This window comes from Alosa pseudoharengus, unplaced genomic scaffold, assembly GCF_046254945.1.
Source record: "Alosa pseudoharengus isolate Yale_2024_CS ecotype anadromous, Long Island Sound unplaced genomic scaffold, YU_APseudo_1.1 YU_APseudo_1.1_scf_21, whole genome shotgun sequence".
In the NCBI taxonomy this organism is placed as follows: domain Eukaryota; kingdom Metazoa; phylum Chordata; class Actinopteri; order Clupeiformes; family Clupeidae; genus Alosa; species Alosa pseudoharengus.
This window is the reverse complement of record NW_027468674.1, coordinates 2,381,009-2,388,363: the sequence shown is the minus strand read 5'-3', so window position 1 is coordinate 2,388,363 and position 7,355 is coordinate 2,381,009. Positions and strand designations below refer to the sequence as shown.

The following is a 7,355-nucleotide window of genomic DNA, read 5'->3' as shown; positions in this document are numbered from 1 at the left end:
CTTTGTATTAGACAAAGTTAATTTGTCAAATGATTTCAGCCTTCCCCCTAATAACTCACAATTTAAGTGAATGTCATCTTACAGTTTCATGTAAAGTATGTTTGTTGCTGAAAACCATGACACAAACCCAATGTTTACAAGCCCATCATTTATTTAATACTGGCATTTCACAGTATACGAGATCACTATTTCACTCATGAGTGAGTAATCACTTTCCCAGTAGCGTGCCATTAAGTCCCAGCCAATCTCATTCTGAGCTGCAGAGAGCACCTGAATGGACCAGATAGAAACAAAAAAATATACATTAGACAGAGAAATAGATAGCATGGATTTTAAAAACAAACAAAAAAGTTGCATTACATGTTTGTCACACTCATTTTACAATGTACAGTGGTGCTATTTAGTCAATCACCCTCTAACACACACACACAGCAACACAGCTGAAGGTGTGTGTATTTGCAAGCATGGATCAAATAGGCCAAAGGCACATTTACAGTGGTTTCTGTACTTACTTGGTGTACTTAAATAAAAATATTCAATGGAAATAACAATTGACCAATTTCAATATATGAATTTATCTTGTCTAGGTTCTTATTGAATTGAATTTCCCCTTGGGGATCAATAAAGTATCTATCTGTCGATCTATATTGAAAACTATATTTTGAACTTTTTTCACTGTTGTGTAATGATTGATTGGAAGCATACTCTGACTTCACCACAAGTTGTGTTGTTTGAAAGAAATATTCATGCTTTTCATGTTTTTAATGTTTATCACTGTTATAAAAAATGCCCAGCAAGAAACAAGTCAGTGATTGGTCAGTGTACATGTGGATAATGCAGAGCGACATACATGGCATGGTGCTGGTAACAACAGGAAATGGATGCTTCTGAAACAGAGAAATGATATTAGATTAGTAAACAGAGTGTGCTTTTAGAACATTGGATAAATGGTTGCTGATAATGGGCAATGTAGATATTGCATTAAAAATAAGCCATTTCTTTCTACAACAGTAGAGAACAGTTTTGCAATTATGTAAGTGCATACTGTGTGTGTAAGGCGGTCATACTGGTTTACTAGAATGACCAACATAACCTGGCATGGCCAGATAAATCAGCAATGTAGACCGGCAACACCAGCTAAAATGACTTGAGATGATACGACAAGCAAAACCAGCTGAATTACCATCGCAAGCTGGGTAAACCAGCTGAAGCTATGTTGTCGCATGAGTTTTGCTGGTCTAGCAGGTCAACCATCATAGGGTGGTCAAACAAGCTGGTCAACCAGCAAACCACCTTAAGCTGGTCAGGCTGTTTTTTTTCAGCAGGGTAGCCCTGACTGTAGCCTATAGCCCTGGTCCCTTGTCGGACCTCATAGTTCAGCAGTTAGCCTACACATCAGATGTATGGAATAATGAACACAGTATGCCAGGCTGTGACAAGTAAATACAAACGTTGTTGACATGTCACGCAGTTTCTAAGCTAAAACATCGCCTCACTATCCGCTAGCTGCCTGTGCCCTGAATACACGGCAGAAAAACAGTCTGTGTTGTGTTACGCTGGTAACAGGAAACAGATGCTACTGAAACAGAGAAATTATATATTAGTAAACAGAATGTGCCTTTGGAACATTGGATGAATGGTTGCTGATAATGGGCAATGTAAATATTGCATTAGAGATAAGACATTTCTTTCTACAATAGTAGAGAACACTTTTGCAATTATGTAAGCGCATACTGTGTAACCTGAAAACTGTTGCACTGATTAAAAAAACAAAAAAACAATGTAATTGATCTCAGCTGGTATTTTGTCTATAATGGAGTGGAATGGAAATTTCTAAGTGATCCCAAACTTTGGTAGCCTAGAAATCTAGACGCACCCTAGCGGCCAAGGTGATGTAATTTGCTGCCAGGGTAGTCTAGCAACTCTCCGTTGGCTTGCGAGTTGGAAAAATTCAACTTCAGTCAGGCCAATCACATCGTGTATAGAATCAGTAAGCGGACTTAACATAATGATGGCATAGTTGCGACTGTTCTGCGTGAATTCCCTGCTACTTGAAAACAAAGAAGATGGATGCTGCTGCTGGCGAACAGCGTGACACGAGTTAAGCTTTGTTTAAATTGGCAAAAGTTTGAACAACTAGCTCCGCTGGTGGGAAAATGCATGGTTGTAGCACTATCCTATTGCGTGCAGAGGGAATTTGAAAGACAACCGTTTATCCCGCCCCTTGGACTGAGCACTGCGAATGGTCCTACATCAAGATGTGAGGTCTGGCTCATCAGGCTAAAACTTTGGTAGTGCATGTTTACAAGAATTCCCCTCACAACTCCAAGCATACAGACAGTGTCTTCATCATCCTCAGCCTCCATTGAAGAACATAAGACAGGTGAGTGTGCCTCCAGTGTCAACACACACAATCTGACATCTCATAGCTCATAGGACTACTGATGTGTGTGTGTCTGGGGGTGTAATATAGTTACCTTCAAGGAAATAAAGCCCTCATAAGTACATTTTTCCAGAGTCTGAAAGCACACACACACACACACACACACACAGAGAGAGTAGGAGAAAAAAACTGTAGGCTACACTACACATTACAGGTTAAAAGGTCCACTGTGTTCATCAACAATATAGAACATATAGGTTGCTCTCGTGCTTATGATGTAACACACACACCTGCGCGCGTATGAATAAAAGTTAACTGAAATCAACTGATTTTCAATTCACCTGGGATCGCCAACGACAGACTTTGGTCTAACATTAGACACTGTGGTGTTTTGGTCAACATTCAGGTAAAGTAGTGGTTATAAGGTCACTTTCAAGACCGCAACACCATAAACCAAGAACGATAACTGTGTAAATTAGCGTTAGTCGGATTCGCTCGCTAAAGTTAGCTGAAAACGGTTACGTTAACGTTAGCTATATCGCTAGCTGCTATAGCTTGCTTGATGCTAACAGTTATCTAGTAAACTTTACGCTATTGTCTGTCACAATAATGGCAGAGAGCAACAAATTGCTATCAAAAAGGTCTTTAAGACGGCATACAAAAAAAAATACAGAGGCCATTGTCTCTATGCTACAATCACTTAATGTGGAAAAAGTTAGCGTTACTCACGACTCCGACTGCTCCGACCATGGCTCCGACTCCTACATGTCAGGGACGGAAACGTTAGACAGCTGTGATGGAGGAGACTGGTGTAACGTTAGTACTAGCTCTAGTTTAGAGGACATAAGCGCCACCTGTGGTCTGGAGGAAATCCAAAATATCGATTACTGTATGCAAGACGAGGACTTTGACATTGACATTGACAGTCCTGATGAGGAATATGACAACATTAAATTACGTGACGATTTAAAGGCGTGGGCAGTGGAAACAAACACACCAATCAGCCATCTTTCAAGTCTTCTTGCTGTCCTTAACAAACACCTGCCCGATGCAGATCTCCCAAAAGATGGTCGGACACTTTTGTCAACTCCTAAAAGCATAGAGGTGGAAGAAAAAGCAGGGGGCTCCATGCACTATTTTGGATTAGCTAAAGGTGTATTGGTGAGGATGCAGGACAGTCCCACCCTAACAATCGCTCAAACACTCCACCTGCAAATCAATATTGATGGCATGCCACTTTTTAAAAGTAGCAATAACCAATTCTGGCCAATATTGGCATTAATTGAAGAAGACCCAGACCAAATTCCCTTCGTTGTGGCATTATACTCTGGGTTTAAAAAACCATCAAATTTGGCAGAGTATCTCTCCGATTTTGTGGAGGAGATGTCAGTCATCTCCTCAAGTGGTGTTATGTACCAACAAAATCACAAAATAATCATTTCGGCCTTTGTATGCGATGCACCAGCAAGAGCATTCCTCAAAAACATAAAATATCATAATTCGTATTACGGCTGCGAGAGGTGTGTTCAGGAGGGTGTTTGGTGCAATAACAGATTAAACTTCCCTGAGACAATGGCGGCACCACGTACAGACGAGAGCTTTAAGGCCAAATTACAAAGTGATCACCACAAGGATGGTGAAAGTCCCCTCACTGACATCAACATTGGCATGGTCTCCCAATTTGTGCTCGATTACATGCACTTAGTGTGTTTGGGAGTAGTGAGAAAGCTCATTTGGTTGTGGATGCGAGGCCCACTACCCACAAGAATTGGCAACCGAACAATAACATCAATATCACAAAAAATAGTGGAACTTGGAAAAAGCTTGCCAAAAGAGTTCAATAGAAGAGGGAGATCCCTAACAGAGGTGGACCGTTGGAAAGCAACTGAATTTCGGACATTTCTTTTGTATACGGGTCCCATTGCTCTCAAAAACGAACTGCCTGATGTTATGTACGATCACTTCCTCCTTCTGCATGTGGCCATAACCATTCTATGCAGCCCACAGCTGTCAAAAACATACTGTGATTACGCCGAGAAGGTGATCAGAGTCTTTGTCCAAAACTTCTCTGTGATTTATGGCGATTTCATTGTGTACAATGTCCATAGCTTAATCCACCTGGCAGACGATGTCAGAAAATTTGGCCCCTTGCAGAGAATTTCTGCCTTTCCTTTCGAAAACTTTCTGCATCAACTGAAAAGAAAGATCAGAAAGCCAAACCAACCTTTGCAGCAAATTGTAAAACGCATCGCTGAACAAAAACTAAACAGCAGTGTCAGTCAGTCAGTCAATGTCAGTCCAGTGTTGCACAGTCTACTCTCTCACTACACCTGTCCCAAATTCTTTTTATCAGTCCATGCGCCTAACAACATAGTTTTGAGTGGGCACAGCATATTCAGAATTGAAAAAATGTTCAATGCTGATGGCTGCACACAGTTTTTGGGACGGAAATTTTTAAACAGACAGTCGTTTTTCACATCCCCAGTTGACTCCCTCAATTTGAATATTGCTTTTGTTCAAGGACTGTCTGTAGAGGTGGTGGCTTTGTCAGAGAAAACCATTGATGCCAAAATGGTTGCAATGCCTGTCAAACATGGCTTTGCAATATACCGACTGAACCATACATAATAAATAAATAAATAAATAAATAAATGAGTTAGTTAGTAATAAATAAATAAATAAATAAATAAATAAATAAATAATTTAGTTAGTAATAAATAAATAAATGAATAAATAAGTTAGTTAGTTAGTAATAAATAAATAAATAAATAAATAAATAAGTTAGTTAGTTAAAGCTAAGTTCATCTGTTCATCATTTCAGTTTACAGATCATGTTCGCAATTGTACTATTTACGGAAAAGAATGAGGTTGAAGTGGTGCCCACAAGCTGGCTGAGTGTCGACCAAAAAGTGTCGTTCTGGCCACCATACAAAAGTATGCAACGGGGTAAGGTGGCTGTCCAGAATCAGGAGGATCCTGATGAGACATGGGGGGAGTTCTTTGTCAGGGTACTGAAGAAATATGGTGAGACCCTCCTGTAAACAAACACAGAGAGAAAGAAAGAGAGAGAGAGAGAGAGAGAGAGAGAGAGAGAGAGATAACATGATTCATCATAATGCAACTTCATTTCATTTCTATACATGCTGCAATATGGTTCCTTGTTTAACAAATGTTTCCCTCAAATACAGATTCTTATGAAGCGGCCAGGAAGAAACTGGTGAGGGCCACCAAGAAAGACTCCCTCACTTCTGAGGATGAAAGTTTCAGAAGGCCTAGAATGTAAGAACCGTACAGTACACAAATTAACAAAAGTCTAAGATTCACTGATGTTTTAATACCTGTGGTGTTGTCCTGTTGTCATACTGCAGGCCATCTGCCAAAGTGGTGGAGCAGTTTGAAGCTCTACCTCAGCCACGCCATTCCATCGCCAACCAGCAACCAGCAAAACAACCAGCGAAACAACCAGTGAAACCACCTGCGAAACCAGGCTCCTCCAAACAGCTACCTGTACTCCAGCCTGTACTCCAGCCACCACCGGTGTTTTCATCGGTCTTGAGTGCTCCCACTACCTCCTACTCACAGCCTGTGACAAACACATTCGGTACAAAACATTTTGCTGGTCTGCAACATGACTGATGATATCATTTGTGTAACATAATCATTTAAGTCACAACACTTTCTAAAGCAATGTGAAATGTTTCTGTTTTTCTATTAAACCTTTCTTACCTATAGAGCGTGACCAGCTAATTTTCAGGGCCTTGGAGGAGATAAAGGCGCAAGTGCGCCAGAACACCCTCCTTCTCCAGGCCCTGGCTAAGAAGCAGCCAGCACAAGCAGCGCCCTCTCTACCAGAGGAATTCACATTCCCAATTCAGACACAAGAACATCTGAGGAGAGTGGAGAATGTGTTATTAGAGAAAGCACAGGAGAAAGCTATGGTATGTATTTGACTACATTGATGACCACAACATGGTGAAAAATTTCACGTTGGTTGAATACTTTGGAACCAACTGCATTATGTTTTGTCAACAGTACACATTCTATACAGTTAAGAACAAAAGTATTCATACCCCTGGCAAATATTGATTTAATGTTAATTTTCTCTTGACCAATATGTTTGAAAATGACACTTCTACATGGCTAAATGTTGTAAGATAATGTGGTAGAATCAGTTTTCATATTTTTTGAACATTTTTATGAAAAATGGCATGTCCAAAATTATTCATACCCTTTTTAAATAATCACTGGAAGCATGTTTATTTGTCATCACAGCTCTCAAAATGGTTCTCATAATACATACCAAGCCTCTCAATGTCTTCACAATGATTCTAGACAGCTAGCCTAGCCCCGCCCACCTAGATCTTATTTCAGGGAGATCTAGTCTGGAAACCTAGTTCATAACCATTTAAAAATCAAGCAAAAGCTATATTCTTTGTTCAGGTGTGTCCTTATAAAAGGTTAAGCAGAGTTGTGCATTTTAAGAAGAGTGATCCATGATCAGCATCCATGATGACCAAGTGGTCCATTTTGGGATGTGCTGCAAATGTCAACCATCAAAACACCATATCCACAGTGCAGAATAGCTATTATAGAAATGTATTAGCTTGGGGTGTTTTTTTCCAGACAATGGGACCTGGTGACCTTCTCAAAGTAAATGGTAACACTAAAACAAGGGGCTACAGTAAGATTTTTGGAGGAAAAAAAATCAGGCAGTCTGCCGAGAAACCCGTCCCAATAGGCGGCATCGGGCCATTAAACCACACAATGATCCAAAACATACAGCCAAACAAGGCTTTCCAGTCATTATCTAAAAAAAGGTATGAATAATTTTGGACACAAAATTCATACATATGTAAAAAAAAAGATGAAAATGCTTCTATTTCCATGTTTCTACCACATTGTCAAGCAACCTTTTGACATGTGGCAGTTTCATTTTCAGTCAGAACAAACATATTGGTCTAGAGAAAATCAA

At 40.0% G+C, this 7,355-nt stretch overlaps 1 long non-coding RNA gene across 1 annotated transcript; it reads right to left on the bottom strand.

The window, feature by feature from the left end:
- Window positions 1-211: 211 nt before the first annotated feature.
- Window positions 212-3,165, bottom strand: LOC143138362 (uncharacterized). The gene is made up of 4 exons (XR_012990173.1): window positions 3,113-3,165; window positions 2,478-2,519; window positions 851-887; window positions 212-270 (listed from the first exon to the last, which is right to left on the bottom strand). It is a non-coding gene; the product is annotated as an uncharacterized LOC143138362 (long non-coding RNA).
- Between the last annotated feature and the right edge of the window lie 4,190 nt (window positions 3,166-7,355).